A 23,806-nucleotide genomic window follows, 5' to 3' on the forward strand; every position below is an offset into this window, starting at 1 on the left:
AGGACATGAGGAAATGGGATGGAAAACCTACCTCGGTCCTAAATGCACGGGTCCATGAGCTGCGAGGAAAAACCACCACAAAAGGGGATTCTACTAGGAGAAATGCCGCTCCAGTTTCCAAACAGAGTAGAAGGGCTGATCTTATTTCTGATCCTCTTGAAGGGACTTCTGAGCCAATTTTACGAGAAGTGAATACCGGATACTCTGGCCAGAATTAGAGGGGCCCTGCCTCCAGCCAGGTGGAGGAAAGGGATAACCGGGTCTATTGGACTGTGTGGATTCGATGGCCTGGCACGTTAGACCCAGAGGAGTACAAGGCTCTAGTAGACACCGGCGCACAGTGCACTCTAATGCCATCAAGTTATAAAGGGGCAGAACCCATCTGTATCTCTGGTGTGACAGGGGGATCCCAAGAGTTAACTGTATTGGAAGCTGAAGTAAGCCTAACTGGGAATGAATGGCAGAAACACCCCATTGTGACTGGTCCAGAGGCCCCATGCATCCTTGGCATAGATTATCTCAGGAGGGGGTATTTTAAGTACCCAAAGGGGTATCGATGGGCTTTTGGTATAGCTGCCTTGGAGATGGAGGAAATTAAACAGCTGTCTACCCTGCCTGGTCTCTCTCAAGACCCTTCGACTGTGGGGTTGCTGAAGGTTGAAGAACAACAAGTGCCAATTGCTACCACAACAGTGCACTGGCAGCAATATCGCACCAACCGAGACTCCCTGATTCCCATCCACAAGTTGATTTGCCAACTGGAGAGCCAAGGAGTGATCAGCAAAACTCGCTCACCCTTTAATAGTCCCATATGGCCAGTGCAAAAGTCTAATGGGGAGTGGAGACTAACAGTTGACTATCGTAGCCTGAATGAAGTTACACCACCGCTGAGTGCTGCCGTGCCAGATACGCTAGAACTTCAATACGAACTAGAGTCAAAGGCAGCCAAGTGGTATGCCACAAGTGACATTGCTAATGTGTTTTTCTCAATCCCTCTGGCAGCAGAGTGCAGGCCACAATTTGCCTTTACTTGGAGGGACGTCCAGTACACTTGGAATCGATTGCCCCAGGGGTGGAAACACAGCCCCACCATTTGCCATGGACTGATCCAGACTGCACTGGAAAAGGATGAAGCTCCGGAACACCTGCAATATATTGATGACATCTTTGTACGGGGCAATATGGCAGAAGAAGTCTTTGAAAAGGGAAGAAAATAATCCAAATCCTTCTGAAAGCCGGTTTTGCCATAAAAGAAAGTAAGGTCAAGCGACCTGCACAGGAGATCCAGTTTTTAGGAATAAAATGGCAAGATGGACGTCATCAGATCCCAATGGATGTGATCAACAAAACAGCAGCTATGTCTCCATCGACTAATAAAAAGGAAACACAGGCTTTCTTAGGTGTTGTGGGTTTTTGGAGAATGCATATTCCAAATTACAGTCTGATTGTAAGCCCTCTCTATCAAGTGACCCAGAAGAAGAAAGATTTTAGATGGGGCCCTGAGCAACAACAAGCCTTTGAACAAATGAAGCGGGAGATTGTTCATGCAGTAGCCCTTGGGCCAGTCCGGGCAGGACAAGATGTTAAAAACGTGCTCTATACTGCAGCTAGAGAGAATGGCCCTACCTGGAGCCTCTGGCAGAAAGCACCTGGGGAGACCTGAGGCCAACCCCTGGGGTTTTGGAGTCAAGGATACAGAGGATCGGAGGCTCGCTATACTCCAACTGAAAAAGAGATATTGGCAGCATATGAAGGATTTCGAGCTGCCTCAGAAGTGGTTGGTACTGAAACACAGATCCTCTTAGCACCCCGACTGCCAGTGCTGGATGTTCAAAGGGAGGGTCTCCTCTACACATCACGCGACTGATGCCACGTGGAGTAAGTGGGTGTCGTGGTTTAACCCCAGCCAGCAACTAAGCACCACGCAGACGCTCACTCACTCCCCCCCACCCAGTGGGATGTGGGAGAAAATTGGGAAAAGAAGTAAAACTCATGGTTTGAGATAAGAACGGTTTAATAGAACAGAAAAGAAGAAACTAATAATGACAGTGATAACACTAATAAAATGACAACAGCAATAATAAAAGTATTGGAATGTACAAATAATGCACAGTGCAATTGCTCACCACCTGACAATCGACACCCAGCTAGTCCCCGAGCGGCGATCCCCCGCCCCCACTCCCCCCAGTTTCTATACTAGATGGGACGTCACATGGTATGGAATACCCTGTTGGCCAGTTTGGGTCAGCTGCCCTGGCTGTGTCCTGTGCCAACTTCTTGTGCCCCTCCAGCTTTCTCGCTGGCTGGGCATGAGAAGCTGAAAAATCCTTGACATAAGTCTAAACACTACTTAGCAACAACTGAAAACATCAGTGTTATCAACATTCTTCTCATACTGAACTCAAAACATAGCACTGTACCAGCTACTAGGAAGACAATTAACTCTATCCCAGCTGAAACCAGGACAGTGGGTCGCACTGATCACACAACGGGATCGCATAGGAAACCCCAGTCGCCCAGGAATTGTGGAAGTGATCATGGACTGGCCAGAAGGCAAAGATTTCGGAATGTCGCCAGAGGAGGAGGTGACACGGGCTGAAGAGGCCCCACTGTATAATAAACTGCCAGAAAATGAGAGGCAATATGCCCTGTTCACTGATGGGTCCTGTTGCATTGTGGGAAAACATTGGAGGTGGAAGGCTGCTGTATGGAGTCCTACACGACAAGTCGCAGAAACTGCTGAAGGAGAAGGTGAATCGAGTCAGTTTGCAGAGGTGAAAGCCATCCAGCTAGCGTTAGACATTGCTGAAAGAGAGAAGTGGCCAGTGCTCTATCTCTATCCTGACTCGTGGATGGTGGCAAATGCCCTGTGGGGGTGGTTACAGCAATGGAAGCAGAGCAACTGGCAGCGCAGAGGTAAACCCATTTGGGCTGCCACACTGTGGCAAGATATTGCGTCCTGGCTAGAGAATCTGGTTGTGAAAGGACGTCACGTAGATGCTCACATACCCAAGAGTCAGGCCACTGAAGAACATCAAAATAACCAGCAGGTAGATCAGGCCGCTGTCGCACTTTCTCCGCTGCGACAATCTAGGGAAAATGACACATCGCCAGGGACTCGCCCTGGGGAGAAAACGGACCAACACAGATACTGTGGATCAAACGATTTCTCCGTTTATTAACTGCGCAACATTCGGTTATATATGTTTCTAGTATCTACTCACACATAAGCCATTTGTTGATTGGTTAACATGTGCCGTTCACGCGCTTAAACAATAGTCTAATTGGATAAAGTCCTCTAATCACGCGAATAGTTTCCTCCACGTGCATGCTGTCTTGCACTCTCTCTTCAGTCACATCACCCTCCTGTTATCAGTCACGTACGCCCGACCTTGTTCTACTTTTTGTGCATTCTTCAGCAAGCTCATAATAATTGTCCCTTTGTGCAGTTAGTAAACTTACAACAACAGTTGTGCCTTGTGCAGTTTCCTTCGTCCTCCCACAATTTTTCCCACAAATTCTCCCACAGCCACCAAGATTGAAGTGTCTCAGGTGGATCTGGACTGGCAACATAAGGGTGAGCTATTTATGGCTCTGTGGGCCCATGATACTTCAGGCCATCAGGGAAGAGATGCAACATATAGATGGGCTCGTGACCGAGGGGTGGACTTGACCATGGACACTATTGCACAGGTTATCCATGAATGTGGAACGTGTGCTGCAATTAAGCAAGCCAAGCGGTTAAAGCCCCTGTGGTATGGAGGGCGATGGCTGAAATATAAATTTGGGGAAGCCTGGCAGATTGACTATATCACACTCCCACAAACTCACCAAGGCAAGCGCCATGTGCTCACAATGGTGGAAGCAACCACCGGATGGCTGGAAACATATTCTGTACCCCATGCCACCGCCCGGAACACTATCCTGGGCCTTGAAAAGCAGGTCTTGTGGCGACACGGCACCCCAGAAAGAATTGAGTCAGACAACGGGACTCACTTCCGAAACAACCTCATAGACACCTGGGCCAAAGAGCATGGCATTGAGTGGGTGTATCACATCCCCTATCATGCACCAGCCTCTGGGAAAATTGAGCGATACAATGGACTGTTAAAGACTACATTGAGAGCAATGGGGGGTGGAACCTTCAAACATTGGGATACACATTTAGCAAAAGCCACCTGGTTAGTCAACACCAGAGGATCTGCCAAGCGGGGTGGCCCTGCCCAGTCAGAACTTTTACATACTGTAGAAGGGGATAAAGTCCCTGTAGTGCACATAAAAAGTATGTTAGGGAAGACAGTCTGGGTTACTCCTGCCTCAGGCAAAGGTAAACCCATTCGTGGGATTGCTTTTGCTCAAGGGCCTGGGTGCACTTAGTCGGTGATGCGAAAAGATGGGGAAGTTCGATGTGTGCCTCAAGGGGATTTGATTTTAGGTGAGAATAGCCAGAATTAACCTGTATGATATTAGTTGCTATATAACCCTGCTACTGTATGTTATCATTACTATAATTGTTATATGCTATATCCGTAGCACTATAGTAAGAATCACTTAGATCAAGCAAGAATGAACTGTGATAAAACTGAGCAAAGCGCAGTAGTGATGGAACCAGAACTGACTCCAGCATGCAACAATCCAATGGTGCACACCATCCTGCTGCGCCCAATGTCACCTGCTCATCACACTGCACTGAAGCCCAATTCTGCTCTTCCGACTGAGAGGACTTTGCACCATCCCTCCTGCCCAGAAAGACTGGTATGACAGATGGAGCCCAGAGTCGGGAACTAAATGAACTCAACGAACATTTTATGAACACGACCCATAAACTAAAGGAATGATATCTCTGTGTATACATATATACATATATATATGTATCATTGTTTATATGTCTCAAAGGGACGGAAAAGGTGATGATGATTGACCAGGATGTAACTAAAGGTATGGGAACTGAGCATGACGTCAATGGTATAGAATAAGGGGTGGATAGTGTCCTCGTTTTAGCTGGGATAGAATTAATTGTCTTCCTAGTAGCTGGTACAGTGCTATGTGTTTGAGCTAGGTATGAGAAGAATGTTGATAACACTGATGTTTTCAGTTGTTGCTAAGTAATGTTTAGTCTAAAGTCAAGGATTTTTCAGCTTCTCATGCCCAGCCAGCGAGAAAGCTGGAGGGGCACAAGAAGTTGGGAGGGGACACGGCCAGGGCAGCTGACCCAAAGTGGCCAACGGGGTATTCCATACCATGTGATGTCATGTCTAGTATATAAACTGGGGAGAGTGGGGGTGGGGGGATCGCCGCTTGGCGACTAACTGGGCATCGATCGGCGGGTGGTGAGCAATCGCACTGTGCATCATTTGTATATTCCAATCCTTTTATTATTGCTGTTGTCATTTTATTAGTGTTATCATTATCATTATTAGTTTCTTCTTTTCTGTTCTATTAAACCATTCTTATCTCAACCCGTGGGTTTTAATTCTTTTCCCGATTCTCTCCCCCATCCCACTGGGTGGGAGGGAAGTGAGTGAGCATCTGCGTGGTGCTTAGTTGCTGGCTGGGGTTAAACCACGACAGGTTATTATCTCTTAAAAGCCATAAATGAACTGTTAATTCTGTGACTTGAGATTTTTTACCCTTTTAACATTTTTGGGTTTTTTTTTTCTTTTTTTCTTTTTTAAGCAGACTATGAAAATATTTATCATTACCTATGTATTTGTCTAGAGGCTATATTGCTGTCGCAGATGGAGTGACGCACTTCACTCATAAGAGGGAAGTAGCAATATGTTTATTGATATAAAACAGCAATTTAACAAAGTTTGATAGTAAATGTGAAATTGGTTTAAGAAGATTCGATGGCAAGGCACACTTGCGTATTTATTGCATAGAGGACAGGGTCAGACAAAACTGTCAGAGAGACCCTCCTGATGAGTCATGATGATGTACTTAAGAAATGATGTACTTAAGCCACTTTAAGAAGGCCACAAAAGTCTTGTGAAACAAGATACCCTTTGTATAAACAAGGCACGCCTTGCTAACCACTGTGCCCCTGAAGAAGAACTAAAAGACTGATAAGAAGGGAACATCCTACCCCAGGAGGCTCCGAAAAGTTGAATAATTGCTAATAGGCATGATGTCAGCAAAAATCTTCAATAACTGGAGGAAAGGTAAAGGTGGCAGGGGGAGATCACGACCACCGACTCAATTCAAGACCAAAAGGCTTACACACACACCCCCTCCTGCCTTGAGCATGCGCTGTAGAATAAAAGAACACTGTACCTTTAATTCGAAGCGGAGAAACTTTAGCCCAGTAGAAACTGTGCTAGATAAGCGACTACCAGTAATAGTTTTGGGGAAGAACTTTGGAAATTGAATATGTATAACTGAACTGTATAAATTGCTTGCCCGTTTAGGCATCAGGTGTGCTAGCTTTGTGGATTATCACCTAGCCCCCATCTTTGCGCAAACATGAATTGGAATAAAATACCTCTGCTCTGTGTGTATATTGGCGTTTCGCACACCGGGTAAACGACCCCACTTTTGGGACAACAATGATGTTCAGAAAGGACCACCTTGTGTTCTAAACTCCTTCTCAGAGGGGAGTTTAGTTGCGTCTGGACCCAGACTTAGTCCCAGACTTGGTCAACAGTTTATGTCTAAATGATTATATGTGCACAATCAATCCTTTATATCACTTAGGATTTCAAAGTTTAGTATGCTATTAATCATTTACCGAGAACCTGCTGTGGCAAGGACTCTCTTAACCTCAAGAAGTAACCTTGAGAGGCGTCCCTACTCAAGGGGAGATCCTGGTGTGCAGCCGGCTGCTGTGCAGGAGAGCTCAACAGGCCTTGGGCTGTCTACTATTTATGGAGTAAGATAATCGACTTATAGTCATATTTACATACCGACTACAGATGTTAGTTTCTTCCAAATTTGGCTTGAGTCGGACATTGGCCAGCACCGTGATTAGGTGGGCGCATTGTTCAGATTAGCCCTTGGCTATTGTGTTGTTATCTGTCTCCCCTGAATCCACTTTGAGGCTGGATGCAGCCATCACGACCAGACGCATCCATTAAGGGAAATAAAGGCCAGGTTGGGGGGGGGGAGCACACCGCCACAATTGCCATAGTACATGTGTGCCCTTGCTATATCTGAATGATTTAAATATTTTTGTGGCAGTGTTGTATATTGCCTGGCTAATTTGTAGGGAAAAAAAAAAAAAGATATCATCTTGCTGCTTTTAGTAAAAATTCAATAGAACAGAAGAGTAAGATCTAATATTAAGGATTTTTTCTTAAGAACATATTTTGCAGTAAATGTATCAGTACATTATGGAGAATTATCGTATTTAGAGCTATTCTGCATGTGTCTTAAACGAACATTTTTTTTTTCCTATTTGAAGTTTTATGTTTACTCAGTAAGCAAAGCAGGGCTTTGGACTCAGACTATGGTGGCTGTAACAATATATTGCTTAATGTAGAGTGGTTGTGTGAATGAACAAGGTTTTAATCTTCCAATATAGGAAGTTTTAACAGTTACAGTGCTGACCGAATGTTAGAAGAATTTCAGGGATATCTCGGCTGCCATTCAAGCTCATGTTAACTATTGCCCTTCCCACTCATGATGACATAACTGACCCTTGGACAATCAGGATTTGCTTGCATGCTTTCCTAATGTTAATTTTGCATGTCATGTTTTAAGCTGTATTTTAAATAAATTTGGCAGCTGCAAGCAAGAGGTGGTGGCATCATGTGCACAGCAAGGGTTTTGCAGTCTGTAATTGGGTATCTCTTTTATGGTACACTTGCACCATGTACGTGCTAAGCTTGGGAGTGAGGGCAATCTTGCCTAGCTTTCCAGCAGGACTGATATTAACACTGTGGCAAGAGTGAAGGCAGGTGCATGGCCATCAGTCATGTGCCCCAAGGCTGTTTAGGGTACTTGTTCCTTGTGCCAGCAGTGAGCTAGCTGGAGGGAGAAGAGGGTAAAATCTGTTTTGTGGGGAAGGGGTTGCTGGAAGTCAAGTGAATTAAGAGGGCTGTAAAAAATTGATAAAGATAGGACTGTCTGTTTTTATATTCTGCCACATAACATGGGTTTAAATGATTTTCCCTATAACTTGTCTTCAAATACTGACATTTAACTCTTAGGCTGTATAAATGAACTGGCTTTTTCTAGAGTAAAATTCATGCTCTGTGTCCAGGCTAATATGTTCACCTACTATAAACATTACTGCCTATGGTTACAACTGGAATAAAAAATTCCTTTTATATACATCATAGCTGGCAGAGACTCCTGAGACCACCACAAATCACTTCAGCCTTTTGGTGTTCTCTGACCAAATGAACTGAAATGTAAAACAGCTCAGGCTTCAGGCAGGCTGGCTCTGGAAAGCAATTAGCTTGATTAGACCATTGTTTGTGCCCTACCCTATTTCCAGGTGCTAAGCAAAGGTGTTCTAGGAACTCTCCTGATTGATTTAAACATTGGGGTTTAATAACCTCCCATTCCTTCCTAAAATGTTTTGCTTATTCTCTGTGTAGCCTTTTATTTAAAGCAAAGAAAAACAAACAAACAAACAAAACCCTGGCAAGGCCCCCCCTCCCCCAAAAGAACAAGAAGGAGAAGAAAAAAAAAAACCAAAACACCTCAGGGTCATAATAGGGAATAACAAAGCAGTGAGTTATTTATGTAGCTATGATTGGCAAAAATGATTGCAACATGAATTTGCCCAGAAGCAATGATTAGATCATAAAAATGTTAAGGAAATCTGTAACTCATCACCATTTTACAGATTGAAGAAGTTTTTGTTCCCTACCTTAATTGTGGTGACTTGTTATTAAAGTATTTCTTCAGAGTAATCTTTTTGGACAGCGAGCCCTTATCCCATCTGCACGCATAATTAAAAGCGAGGGGGGAGAGAGGAGAGCATAAGTGGTTTACCATGCTACATGAGCAAGGGAGGGAATTACACAATGGCAGGTGAAGGGCAGATTTATTTCCTGTTGGAATTTCAGTGCTGCAAGCAAGGCAGGACACCGTTGCTTGCTAATATCCTTGCAAACACCACAGTGTTGCAAATACTTTGATAAAGATTTGATTAAAACAAAATTGTGAGATAGGAGTGTGAAGTTTGCAACGTAGTTATAGAGACTTAGGAACATTACAAAATGTGCTAAGCATAATCATAAGAATACAAGTATTGTTGACAGTCAGTTTGTTACCGAAAAGCTCGGAATGAAGAACTTATCAACACCAATTTAGTGTAGATAAGCAGACACTTATTTATTGACGGCTGGGTGCGCGGGCGAGTCCTCTCACGAACCACGCACACCTGTCTTCAAAACAATACACCTTATATTAAGACTTATCGATACATATTCATTAGATTTCCAAGAAAAGTTATACATATTCATTAGATTTTTGGGAAATCATTAGCATATGTGAATATCTTTTACGCAGGCGTAGTGAAGGTCTCTCCGAGGCGTGGTAAGTCTTGGAGGCGGGTAGCTTTTGACCAGGAGGTGTGTTTTGGTATTATAATGAAGCAAAGTTCGTCTAGAGTTTATGATTTCTTCATCGATGTTATGGCAACAGGTGCAATCCATCCTTTTTGACAGTAGCTATGCAGTTATCTCTAACGGCTCTAGCCAGGGACCTTCCAGGAGCCTTGTACTGCACATTCTATCCTTGGGGATCAGCCACTGCGTTCCAAACAGGCCGTTGTCAGGTAACGTACTGACAACTCTTACACCACCCTGTTGTCAGGTATTTCTTTATCCTGTTCTCTAAGTTCTAAATGTTCTTACTAGATGATTTTAGCCAATTTCTCTGGCCTTGATACGGGGCTATACAGGGGATTTCACAGCAGACACTGGTTGGTGGTTAAATATATAAAATACATCATACATATGATTTTGCTAAAATATTAAAACTAAGTATGATTAATGCTAACTAATAACAAATTAATACAAATCAGTAACATTTCCCCCCTTTGAAAGTGTTGAAAATTATTTCAATACTTTCACATCATCTATCTAATATTTATTTATTATTATTCTGAGAGTCAATATTTGTTTCGGCATATACTGGTGGTGGACTGCATTCTGGTGGAACAATTGGAACTTTCTCATGATCATGCAATTTACTGTAATTCTATTGGTAAATTGTTTCTTCAGACATTTTTTTCAGGAATGCTAATCAATTGTTTTGTTTCTACTTGTCTTTTGTTCCTGATTATCAAATCAGTCCAGGTTTCTACTATCATTATCTGCTGAACTAATATAAAAAGAACAAGTACAAACTGATATGAAAAATTAGACATGTTTCAGAGTCAGTTTTAAAGTTTTTGGATCCCGGCTAATTTTTCATGGAGTAGGTGTTTTTGAATGTAGTGTATCCAAACATCTGATTTTGCAATTCTAATAGTGTGAAGGTGGTTAACAGTATCTGGAAGGGTCTTTTTCAATGTTCCTGCAGGGTTCGGAAGTCCACGTTTTCACATAGACATAGTCTCCTGGTTGTAAGTTATGCACCGGAACTTCCAGGGATAATGGTCTATTCTACACCACTGCTCTCCGAATTGCAGTCAAAGTTTTTCCTAAGGAAAGCAAATAGTTATACACATCTTGTTTTCTTTTACCTGCATTTCGGGTTTGGTTCTGGAGATTCATAAGGTTTCCCATAATAATTCATAAGGACTGACTGAGGTTCCACTCTTTGGCTGTATTCTGATTCGTAATAATGTCAATGGAAGTGTTTGAGGTCATTTTAAATTAGTCTCTTGACAAATTTTGCTTATTTGTCTTTTAAAGGTTTGATTCATTCTTTCTACTTTCCCACTGGATTGTGGCCTCCATGGGGTATGTAAATCCCATGTGATACCCAGAATTTTGTTAACATTTTGGACCACTTCTGCAACAAAGTGTGGACCTCTGTCAGAAGAAATTCTAATAGGAACTTTAAACCTTGGAATTATTTTCGTAGTAACCATTTTACTACTTTCTTTGTTCGTGTGGAACGACAGGGAAAAGCTTCTGGCCATCCTGTAAAAGTATCAACCCCCAGGATGTACCGATACCCATTCTGTCTAGGTAGTTCTGAAAAATCTACTTGCCAATAATCTCCAGGCTCTGTACTAGATTTTATTCGACCCTTTGAACTTTTTCTGATTATTGGATTATTTTTCAAACATACTTCACATTTTGCAGTTATTTTTTAGCTATTCTAACATTCTGAGTGATACCACTTGTTTTTGTAAGGAAGTTACTAAGGCCTTGTTCTCCAGTGACACTCCTGATGCTTTGTTTGAATTATTTCTCTCATCAAAAAGGGTGGAACTACTACTTGTCCTTTAGGTGTTACCCACCATCTGGCTAGGTTTTTCTTAGCATTTAATAATTGACCTAGCTTATCATCTTCCTCTGAGTATTTTCGTTTTCCTAGGGAGAGTTACTGTTTTGGAGGGAATTAATGCTATTTGCAATGCTCGTTTTTTGTTACCTTTCTTGCCGTTTGGTCGGCTAAATTATTTCCAGTGATTTCTTTGTGTTTCTAATTTGATGTGTTTTACAGTGTATGATTGTTACCTGATCTGGTTTCTGAACTGTTTGTAATAATTGTAAAATTTCATCTTGGTGTTTAATATTTGATCCCTGGGAGGACAATAATCTTCTTTCTTTCCACAATGCTGCATGGACATGTACCACTCCAAAAGCATACTTTGAATTTGTCCAAATATTTACTTTTCTCTCTCTCTTAGTTCTAAAGCTCGAATCAAAGTAATAAGTTCTGCTTTCTGAGCTGAGGTGGTACTTGGCAATGCTTCTGTTTCTATAACTGTGGTGTCTGTTGTTACCGCATATCCAGCGTATCGAACTCCTTGTTCTATAAAGCTGTACCATCTGTATACAGTCCCAGTCCGGTCGCTCCAATGGTACATCCTTCAAATCTTCACGACTGGAATAAACATACTCAATAGCAGCCAGGCAATCATGTTCCAATTGTCCTTCTTCCTGTATGGAACTTAAAAACACAGCTGGATTTGCCAGGTTAGTTGCTTTTAAAATTACATCATCTTGTTAAGTTAATATTACTTGGTACTTCATCATTCTGCTCGGAGATAGCTAGTCCCCCCTTTTGTTCTAGAACAGTTTTCACCATGTGTGGGACATAGACTGTTATTGTTTTTCCCAAAGTCAATTTCCGAGGTTCTTGTATAATCATCACTGTTGCAGCCACTGCTCTAAGACAATTTGGCCACCCTTTACTCACTGTGTCCAGTTGTTTGGAGAAGTAGCCGACTGGTCGTTTCCAGCTCCCTCTTCTGGGTTAACACACCAAGTGCCAGGTGTTGTCTTTCATGAACGAACAGCTGAAAACCTTTAGTTAAATCAGGGAGGCCTAAAGCAGGTGTAGACATTAAAGCGCGTTTTAACTCTGTAAAGGCCCTTTGCTGTTTTGGACCCACACAAAGGAAGAGTTCTTTTGGGCCTCATATAACGTTTAGCTATTAGACCATAGTTCATGATCTAAAGACGACACCACCCTGCCATTCCCAAGAACGTTCTAAGTTCATGGATATTTTTCGGCTCAGGTATACTACAGATGGTTTCTTTGCGATCTTTTCTTAATTGTCTCTGTCCCTTTTGAAATCTCAAAGCCCAGATATATCACAGTCTGACATGCTATTTGGCTTTTTCCTGGATACTTGTACCCATTTAGTCCCAGAAAATTCAAGACATCAATGGTTACCTGTATGTAGGTAGATCTTTCTTCTGTAGCAATCAATATGTCATCCACATATTGTAGAAGTAAATGTTCAGGCCTTGGTTTGTCCTGTTTCCAGATTTCAAGCTCTTTTGCCAGCTGGTTTCCAAAAATTGTCAGGCTATTTTTAAATTCTTGGGTTAGTCTTGTCCATGTCAGCTACATCTTTTGCCCAGTTTCTGGATTTTCCCATTCGAAAGCAAACAACTTTCTGCTTTCCTTCTCCAAGGGTATGCAAAAGAAAGCATTTTTTTTAGATCAAGCACTGTAAACCACTGATGAGTCTCCTTTAACGCTGTTAACAATGTATAAGGATTTGTAACCACAGGATATATGTCTTTGGCTATTTGATTCACTGCTCTCAAATCTTGCACTAACCTGTATTCTCCCGAGGGTTTTCTAACTGGTAAAATAGGAGTATTATATTCAGATTCACATTCCTCCAAAATTTTATACTTCAAAAATTTGTCAATCAATTTCTTTACCTCTTGTTTAACTTCTGGTTTAATTGGGTATTGTTTAATTTTTACTGTTCTTGCATCTTTTTTTTTTTTTTAGATCTCTTTTTTTACAGGTGCTGTTAATTTTGATTTACCAGGAATATCTGTTTCCCACACTGTAGGGATCACTGCAAAATCTACCTCTGGTGGAATTTCTTGCTCCTCCACTTTTTCTTGTATCATTAGGATTTCTCTGTTTTTGACTCAGGTATCTTCAAAAAGAGTTCCTTTCTTAAAAACAATTTGTGCATTTAATTTAGATAACAAATCCCTTCCTAACAAGGGTATCGGGCATTCTGGTACATACAAAAATTCATGTGTAATTATTTTATTTCCAAATTTCAATCCAGAGGTTGCAGGAATGGTCTGTTTTCTTCTTTCCCCTGTTGCTCCTACTATGTTTGTTGTTTTTGTTCTAATTTTTCCTTTACAAGTATTTAATACCGAAAATGTCGTTCCTGTATCTATTAAAATTTGACTTCTTTTTCTCCAGCTTAATTATAACCAGAGGCTCAGCTGGGTTCCCCTCCGGTCCTTCATTCATCCAAAACCATCATTCTGGCTACCTTCTTTTGAATATTTCCTCCTGAACACTGCACATTTTTAGGACAATCTTTTCTCCAATGTCCTTCCTCCCGACACAAAGCACACTGATTCACTCCTAAGGGGTGTTAAAATTCCGATTGCTAAAATTCATAAATTCTCTCCGTCCTGCCACCTCGTCTTCTTCTACCTCGTCTCTGTCTGTGTTCCTGTCATTAAGGCCAGTAATCTATTTTCTCTGATTTTCCTTTCCTTTTTTCCCTGTTATTATATACTTTCCATGTTGTCTCCAACATTTTATTCAAACTCCTTGAATCCTCTCCCTCCAGCTTCTGAAGTTTCTTTCTTATGTCTGGTGCCGACTGCCCCATAAAAATCAAAGCCAACTGTATCTGAGCCGCCTCTGTTTCTATCTTAAATCAGTATATTTTCTGGCAGCTTCCTTCAATCTTTCCAGAAACGCTGAGGGAGATTCATTCTTATCTTGCTCACCATATAATTTAGACCAATTCAAAGATAGCATGTTTAACTCTATATAAAATCTATTTCTGATACCGACTCAGCCTTTCTCTATGTTCCACGTTATTTGGATCCCACTGCGGATCCCCAGACAGAAAATTCTGTTCTAATGTTCCACCTATTGTCCACTCAATACTGCCACTTCTGCCTGTGCTTTGCCAGTTTTTAGTACCATCTGCTTTTCTGTATCATCCAATATCCAAGATCACCTGTAAATCACTCCAGTCTGGATTCTGCGTTCTAATTATAGTATCCACTACTCTGCCAACTCTCTCAAGATCTTCTCTATATACTCCAGCTGCCTGCTTCCAAGCCATCAAGTCCACAACCAAAAAGGGCACTTTTACATACACTGGTCCATTGTTACTAACTCCCTGCCTCAAGGGAGCTATTGTTTGTGCCTGCTGTCAGGTTCTTCGAGAAATGGGGGTATGAATCACAACTTCAGACGGTCCTTCCCCTGTATCCTCTATTCCACTGCTTTCTGTTTCTTCCATCTGTTCCCTATGCTCTCACCCCCAATTCCTTCCTTCCTCTGGGAGGGGATATATCCAACTCTGGCCCTTCATCCTCTTTGGGGGCAATATCACATGCCAGACAACATTTCTTCTCTTTCTTATTATCAAAAGTTATAGCCATTACCAAATTGTCCCTACTAACTAGCTTGCACTCATTCTGCCAATCTGTGTCTCTGCCTTAAGTAAAAAAAATAAATCCACATAAGGTACTTCACTCCATTTCCCCTCTCTTCTACAAAACAACATTAACTGCAGAATGGTGTTATAATTCAGTGTCCCATTCACGGGCTACCTTTCCTGATCCTCTAATGTATACAGAGGCCACCAATGATTACAATATTCAATCATTTGATTTTTACGTAAATCATCATATAATTCACCCTAATGTGCCAACAACATCCCAACGGAGATGTTTTCGGTATCTTTCCATCAGTGGACAAATTTCCCATACTCTTACTCTTAAATAATTTGGCAAATGCCATTATGTTTATACCCAATACCAAATATCTATTAAATATATAACAAATATCAGAAATCAATAATCAATTGTCAGATGTTAAATACCAAACCAAATACCAAATGCCAAATATCAAATACAAAGTTTCAAATACCAAATACATATATCAAACACCAAATATTAAATAAATACAAATAACAATTGTTGCCAGGTAATGGAGTCCACCTACTTGCCTAGGGCACGGACAAAGCCGACTTCCCTAAGCAAGAGTCATAACCAATATCCCCTGGCAAATTATTAACCAGCAAATATTCACACTTTATAACTTCCAACTTCAATAAGAAACACTACAATCGTTGCCAAGACTCACTTCATGCTCAATTGCACATCCCACACTTACAACACTCACGATACTTCCAAGTACACAATATATCTCACTTTTTTTTTCCTTTTTTTTTTTTTCCTTTTTTTTTTTTTTTTTTTTTTTTTTTTTTTTTTTTTTTTTTTTTTTTTTTTTTTTTTTTTTTTTTTTTTTTTTTTTTTTTTCTTTCTTTCTTTGGGACTCAAACCCAAAATTTCCAAAATGCTTTTGAAGCTGGGACTCTAACCCAGAATCCTCAAAAGTTGTGGGACTCTAACCCACTCCCAAATTGTCCAACCCAGCAATAGCTTTCGCTTATGTCTTACGGGCAGACGCCTAGGCTTCTACTCTTCCTTCAGGATCCTTTTGTCCAACCTTGCGCAGCTTTCGCGCGCGTCTGACAGGCAGACGATACCGGTGGGACTCTAACCCACTCAGGGGGACTCTAACCCCAAACAATACCGGTGGGACTCTAACCCACTCGGGGGGACTCTAACCCCAAACAATACCGGTGGGACTCTAACCCACTCGGGGGGACTCTAACCCCAAACAATACCGGTGGGACTCTAACCCACTCGGGGGGACCTAACCCCAAACAATACCGGTGGGACTCTAACCCACTATCCTTAATATTTAAAGAAGTGTCTTACCAAAATCCAGGGACGTCGCAAAGAGCCTTATGGATCGGGGATCGATGGGTATCCCCGAGAAATCCTCGGTGCCGGCAGGAAACCGATCGGTCCCCGACTCCTCCGGTCTCTCTCAGCGAGGTCCCATCTGGGTCGCCAAAACTGTTACCGAAAAACTCGGAATGAAGAACTTATCAACACCAATTTAGTGTAGATAAGCAGACACTTCTTTATTGACGGCCGGGTGCGCGGGCGAGTCCTCTCACGAACCACGCACACCTGTCTTCAAAACAATACACCTTATATTAAGACTTATCGATACATATTCATTAGATTTCCAAGAAAAGTTATACATATTCATTAGATTTTTGGGAAATCATTAGCATATGTGAATATCTTTTACGCAGGCGTAGTGAAGGTCTCTCCGAGGCGTGGTAAGTCTTGGAGGCGGGTAGCTTTTGACCAGAGGTGTGTTTTGGTATTATAATGAAGTAAAGTTCGTCTAGAGTTTATGATTTCTTCATCGATGTTATGGCAACAGGTGCAATCCATCCTTTTTGACAGTAGCTATGCAGTTATCTCTAACGGCTCTAGCCAGGGACCTTCCAGGAGCCTTGTACCGCACATTCTATCTTTGGGGATCGGCCGCTGCGTTCCAAACAGGCCGTTGTCAGGTAACGTACTGACAACTCTTACACCACCCCGTTGTCAGGTATTTCTTTATCCTGTTCTCTAAGTTCTAATGTTCCTACTAGATGATTTTAGCCAATTTCTCTGGCCTTGATACGGGGCTATACAGGGGATTTCACAGCAGACACTGGTTGGTGGTTAAATATATAAAATACATCATACATATGATTTTGCTAAAATATTAAAACTAAGTATGATTAATTCTAACTAATAACAAATTAATAACAAATCAGTAACAAGTTAACCATAGAATTTTAACACAGATTGGTTAATTATAGTGGTTTGTTTTAAGAAATCATTATGGACCTTATTTCTGTTGCTTAGAAACCCTACTTTGATCAAAGTTCTGGTTAATGGATTATGTGAGATCGACCAATGATTGTTTTAACATAAGAATATTAATAAGGTAGTATGATTAGAAGACCAATCATAGAAAAGGAATTAACATAGAATGTACTTTTGTGTAATCTAATATAATGGCAAGAATCGTACTGCGCAGAATCACCTAAGAAGAGCTCAAGAAGGGGACAAGTGAGGAAGACTATGGAAGACCACCAGAGGGCTTCTGAGGACCACCAGAGACCTTCAACGTGCTTGCGTAAAGGACATTTACATATGTTAATAGTTTCTCGGAAAACTAATGATTATGTATAACGTTTCTCGTAAATCTAGTGAATATGTATAACAGGTGTGTATTTAACCTGCACAGTTAGACTAGACAGGTGCACACGGTAGGTGGAGCGATCCCCCGTGTGCCCAGCGCTGCAATAAAGGAGTGCCTGCTTCTTAACTTCTCATTGCTGTTAAGGAGTTTTATTCCGGATTTCGGCAACAACAGTTGCTGCTTCTCCAGATTACTGTCCAAAAGTAATTGCTGGTCTCTAAAAGGTTTGTAGTGCTGCATCTGTGGCTGTGGGTTTTGGAGCTGTTGGTGCTCAAGCAGAGATTGGATTTGGGTATGTGGGCTTGTGAATCCATGTCTGTGCTTAAAAATGGACTATTTACTTGGCTGGCTATTTATTTATTTATAAATAAACATTGGTAGTGTCTGGCTTCACTGAATACAAATCAGAGGGTTGTAATTGTTCCAACTGAAACAATGTCATCACTTGCCTCCTGCTGCTGTCCCTTTTCCAATGATAAAAGAATTTGGTGCAATTCTTTTTCCATTCTCTGAGTAGAAAGAAGGTTGTACTTGAACATTCATCTCTAGGCAGATTTATCATCATTAGGCAGTACTCAAACACACAGTATCTGTTTTAAAATTGAAGCGTTATGAATCTAAATCAGATTTACACAGAGTAAGTTGGTATATATTCGACTAACTATTCGCTAAAGAGTATTTTTCCTTTAACTTCTGATGTCTCACCTCTGCTGACTGAGGTTAAACCACGACAGCTTCCCATGAGTCCATCCCTTAATACGTGGATTGCAGGAAAACAAAAAAAACCCCAAGTTTTGGGTCAATAAAATGGGTGAAGTTAATTGACCATGTTGTAATGGAGTAAGAATCATAGGAATCCATGCCTTTGCCAAGGAAAAAGTTAAGATGCTCTTCTGTTTTCTGTCCTGTTTCTTAAACAGTAAAATAATTGCAGTTGCTATAGATACAGCCTTTCAAATTTTCACTGTGGCTTTTGATGATTGAAAAGGACATTACAGATGATGTATTTGGTCAATAAGAGCTTTCACAAGTCTCTAAGGCAGCCCATCTGATTTGAGCTGTTTATAGAAGACCTACAATTATATATGCAGTTTAAAAACAGAAAATGTTGACTAGAGATACAATGTGTTAAATTAAGTGATAAGATGTTTCTCAGATGTATGTGCCCAAAGACTTGAAAACATGGTTGCTTGAGATTTTTTTTTCTGATAGCTAGGTACTTGATTTGCATCCCTGCTGGTAGCAGATTATACCCTGGAAATGAAGGCTACTTATGCAAGTGCTCTAATAATGTTCTTAACTGCTATTCTGTTTTAGTAGCTTCCATCTACAGATCTCCAGAGTCTATTCTACCTAAGGCTATGCCTTTTTTATAGGTTGGGCCATTGATCCTTTCTTTTGCTGAAAGAGTCTTAAAGGCTTATAATAGGGCTAGAAGTAAAGTCATCAGCACAGAGTATCCAGAAGGTGGCCTGATTGTGGCCTTTCAGTCGTTCCCTACTAACAAAATTGCACAGACAGGTCCTACTTCTCAGGAGCCTGTGAATGAAGGAGTCATTTTTAATTCCGTTCAGGAAGCAGGTAGCAATACTTCTCTGACTTCATCGGCATCAGGAAATGTTTTTTATCCTGCAGATATTTTTTTTTTGGTAAAATATGCTGTTGGACATTGAGCTGTTTGTCAGGCTTTTAGCCTTTATAAACATTTCATTTCCATTCTTTTGTATTTTTATCTGCCATCCATTTTGTGATGGCGTTGAGTTCAAAACAAGAACCTTTTTATCTGAGAATGGATGATGCCTCTGTTCTTGCCTGTGATATGCAACTTGCTGGGGATGTCTGTGGAAAACAGTCCAAAGGAGCCCATGTAGTCCAACAGCATGGTTGGCAGCTGTGTTTGGGATGATGCCAATTCTTCTCTCGGGGGGGGGGGGGGGGGGGGGGGGGTGGGGGGGGTGGGAGGGGGGTGGGTGGGGGGGGGGGTTGCTGTGCTTAACCTTTCAACTTTTCAATACACATATCTTGTACTAGGTTAGTGTTGTGGACACATATTTAGCTAACGGTCGCTAGAGCATTCCAGATGCCTTTAGAAGACCTTGAACAGAATAAACAAGAAGACAAAAATAAGAAAGATACCAATTAGAAAAACACAGATGCGCATTCCACGATAAAGAGAACTTGGCACAAACAACCTCACTTCGGCAGTTTATCTTGACCAATTAGACTGAGACAAGTCTCGCATGTTTTAGTTAGTATAACCAATTATGTTTTATGTTTATGCGCGTGTACAGTGTTGATATAACCAATCATTAAGTGTAACTAAGCGCGTGGACGGCACATGCTAACCAATCAACAGATGGCTTATGCATGAGCAGGAACTAGAAAATAATATATAAACCGAGCTATTTGTACAATAAAGGGAACTTCACTTGATCACATTGGTCTGTGTGTGATGTCCTGAGCCTCCGCAATTGGCGCCCGAACAGGGACCCTCGGATCGGTGTTGAATTCTACGACAGGAGCCGACGGAGAGAGGGAGCGGAGAAGCCAGCCGAAACAATCCCTGCTGCCCCGGCAGGATGACACGAGCCGCAGCTGAGCTGGGAAGACAAGGAAGCGCACGCAAGTGAATAGAAAAAGGGAATCTCGCCCTAATCAGGTGAGTGGTCGGAGAAGGAGATGGGGTTGGACAAAGAGCAAGAAGCGATCCTAAATCTCCTTCAACATATTCTCTCTAAGACAGGCATAAAATATGATGAACCTTGTTTAAAGCGGCTTTTACAATGGAACAAGGACAGAAATCTTTAATTAGTGTGGGTACAGCTTTTGAGCTTAGTACCTGGGAAGCTATTGGAACCTCCCTATGGGATGAAATTAGTGACGGGTCTAAAGAAGTTAAAGGTCTTGCAACTTTATGGAAATTAATTAAGACAACTCTGCAAGAAATGAAAGCAGATCGTAAAGCGTCTGCATCTGCTTTTGCTGCTCTCTCTCCAACCGCAAGCGAAGGGGAAACGCGGGGAGAAAAACATAATACAGCGAGAGAGACTTTTGGCTTCCCTGGAGCTTGTCCGCCTGCTCCTGTGCCCTTGACTTCTGCTCCACTCCCTGGGACTGCCGATATTAATCAGCCATCTGACAGTTCCCAAGCCTCCCTAACCGTACACTTAAAGGAAACCCTACAGAATCAGGAAGCGAGTAAAAATCTGCCTAGGAAAAAACAGCCCCCAGATATCGCCGCTCAACATGAACAAATTATACCTAGCATATACCCTCCGTTGCCTTCGTCTACGCCCGGGTCACCTCAAGAGCATGAAGAGAGGCCGGAGCTCACTTCGCAGCAGTTGCAGTCAGTAATAGAAAAGCTGGAACAGCTGGAGGCTGCTGTGAAGCAAGAAAAACCGCCAGCCGTATCCTTTGATGCACCCCTTTTACCTGCACGGGGAATTATTCGTGATGCCTTAATTGAGGGAGAAATCATAGCAGCTCCCACAGCGTTTCCGGTTATTGCTGGGGCTGGGGGTAGACCTAATCAATGGGTTCCATTTGATTGGAAAATCATAAAAGAAGCAAAGGTTGCAATTGCTCAGTATGGTTTAAAATCTCCTTTTACACAGGCAGTTTTGTCCCATATATTTTCTGGGTCAACTTTAACTCCACATGACTCACGAATGCTTGCTAAAACCTTGTTGTCAACATGGAAATTTATTTATACTGCGCTGGTGCATTTACAGCCGGCAGAGAAAATCATATCAATACAACCTGATACTGCTTTTGAGGAGGCAGTCTGTAAGCAGGCCGCTAACGAGCAGGATTCTGATTCCGATAATAATTCTTTTGCATCAGGCAGGGTGGACTCTGAAAAAGAGCTGGATTTATATCCCTCATTACCACCACCGCCGCCTGCCGCGGCTGCCCCGCCGCTGCCTCCCGCGGCCTCTGCGTGGCCAGGACCGCTGCCGTGCCGCCGCCGGCCCCCACCCCCCCCACCCCAATCGCCTGGTACTCCCTCTCCAGGGTTTACAGAACTTAACACGGAACCTGGCTTTGCTGCACTGCCTGTATCGCCTTCTCCTGCTAATCCCTCTAACTCTGCCTCTGTCTAATCCATGACGATTCACTTAATAATTTGGGAAAAAATACACATAGCTTGATGCAACGCTGTTGAGAAAAAAGCTGTACGGCAAGGAGATACCATGTTTACTTTTCCTGCTGTATGCACACCTGCCTCAAGAAATGCAAGAACCTCAAGAGTTAGAGTTCTTAGGATCAGTCATCATGAATCCCTGTGTGATGTTTAATTACACCCATAACACCACTCGAAAGGGTCAGAATGTAAATGCTATTTTGCCCATATATAGAAATGCTACAGCTTGGTGTAACTATATCTATTCCAGAATATCACACTCTTTTTTCTATTCCAGCTGCTTTACCTGCGGGGATATTCTTAATTTGTGAGAATAGAGCGTGGGAGAGGAATTCCATTGAGACTTAACAGGAGGCCATGTAGCCTCGGACGACTTATGTTACTAACACCCGATATCAATATGATTCACAGTAAAAGGCTCACGATAACTGACACAGGGTTAAGTGGATGGCTAACAAGTTTGGAAATTACGGGATGGTTGAAAGATTTGCTTATGCATGGCTTAGTTATTTTAATTGTAATATTAGCAGTTGTAATGATTGTACCACGTATCATAAAAATAGTTGAACATATGATTGCAAAAGCATTTCATGTAACTTGGCTTGCACAAAAACAAAAAGGGGGAATTGTGGGAGATTTCATGGAAAATGGGGAACATTTCTTTGAGCCTGATTATTTAGAGTTAGCATAAGTAGGCCGCAGTTAGCATGAGTGGGCCGGAGTACGTGACAGCTGCAGTATGAATGGACTTTTGAACCACCAGAAAAACAGCGGACATGAGGAACTTGGACAGTGGAGCAATTAATAAACAAGATAACAGAACTGCAGAGGCAAGAAGGAGCTGCAAGGGTTTCAACGCAATTAAGAAAGCTGTCATTTCGGCTTAGAGCATTCAGCTGCGGGATGGGGACTTAGGAGTTGGTTTGTATCTTTGTTAAAAATCGGGGTTTCTTTTATTCTTGTGTATTTTATTAGGTATAATGTTGCTTTTACTTTGTTTTAATTAATTGTATTCATAGATCTTTGCAAAGGGCTGAGTTCACAGGCCCACAATGGACTCCCGCTCGATTTGTACGACCGTCATCATCTGGAACACCCTAGATGGTGCAACAATGTGAATACCACCTCAGCCAAAAACTAACGTGTAGGTCACCTTGACCAACATAACAGGTCAGGATTCTCTGTGCATTACAACCGCATCACAAAGCCCATGAACCAATAGACAGGATGGCTATGACTCGTGCGGCGCGCCTGGCCAGCGAGCGCATGCGTCATAGGCTCCCCATGTTGCAACCGAGGCGGATTTTGGCACCCGCTGGCCACGTGTGCTGAAATCCGTTCCTCTGCAAATGTACAAATACCGGGACTTTCTGAAGAGCATCGGGCTGGTGTACGGCAAGGCCATCGTTGCCTCCGTGGGGACACCCACGTAAAGCTGGCACCTACCGATTGCTGAGCTGAGTTCGCGGATGGTGGTGACTAGATCTGCTAATGCTCTTTTTAAAGAAAAAGGGGGAATTGTTGTGGACACATATTTAGCTAACGGTCACAAGAGCATTCCAGACGCCTTTAGAAGGCCTTGAACAGAATAAACAAGAAGACAAAAAAAAGAAAGATACCAATTAGAAAAACACAGGTGCGCATTCCACGATAAAGAGAACTTGGCACAAACAACCTCACTTCGGCAGTTTATCTTGACCAATTAGACTGAGACAAGTCTCGCATGTTTTAGTTAGTATAACCAATTATGTTTTATGTTTATGCGCGTGTACAGTGTTGATATAACCAATCATTAAGTGTAACTAAGCGCGTGGACGGCACATGCTAACCAATCAACAGATGGCTTATGCATGAGCAGGAACTAGAAATAATATATAAACCGAGCTATTTGTACAATAAAGGGGACTTCACTTGATCATATTGGTCTGTGTGTGATGTCCTGAGCCTCCGCAGGTTAGCACCTAGTATAAAGGCATCTGGTGTAATCACATCTACAGTACTAAAGTATAGAAG

At 42.1% G+C, this 23,806-nt stretch overlaps 1 long non-coding RNA gene and 1 pseudogene across 1 annotated transcript; one reads left to right on the plus strand and one right to left on the minus strand.

Moving 5' to 3' along the window:
• The window catches only part of LOC121232414, a 250,283-nt pseudogene that overhangs the window by 130,157 nt on the left and 96,320 nt on the right, over positions 1-23,806 (plus strand).
• On the minus strand, positions 10,205-22,894 carry LOC121233017. Its single transcript, XR_005931820.1, has 3 exons — positions 22,837-22,894; positions 17,559-17,565; positions 10,205-10,215 (listed from the first exon to the last, which is right to left on the minus strand). It is a non-coding gene; the product is annotated as an uncharacterized LOC121233017 (long non-coding RNA).

The sequence above is a fragment of the Aquila chrysaetos genome, assembly GCF_900496995.4.
Source record: "Aquila chrysaetos chrysaetos chromosome W unlocalized genomic scaffold, bAquChr1.4 W_unloc_3, whole genome shotgun sequence".
Lineage (NCBI taxonomy): Eukaryota > Metazoa > Chordata > Aves > Accipitriformes > Accipitridae > Aquila > Aquila chrysaetos.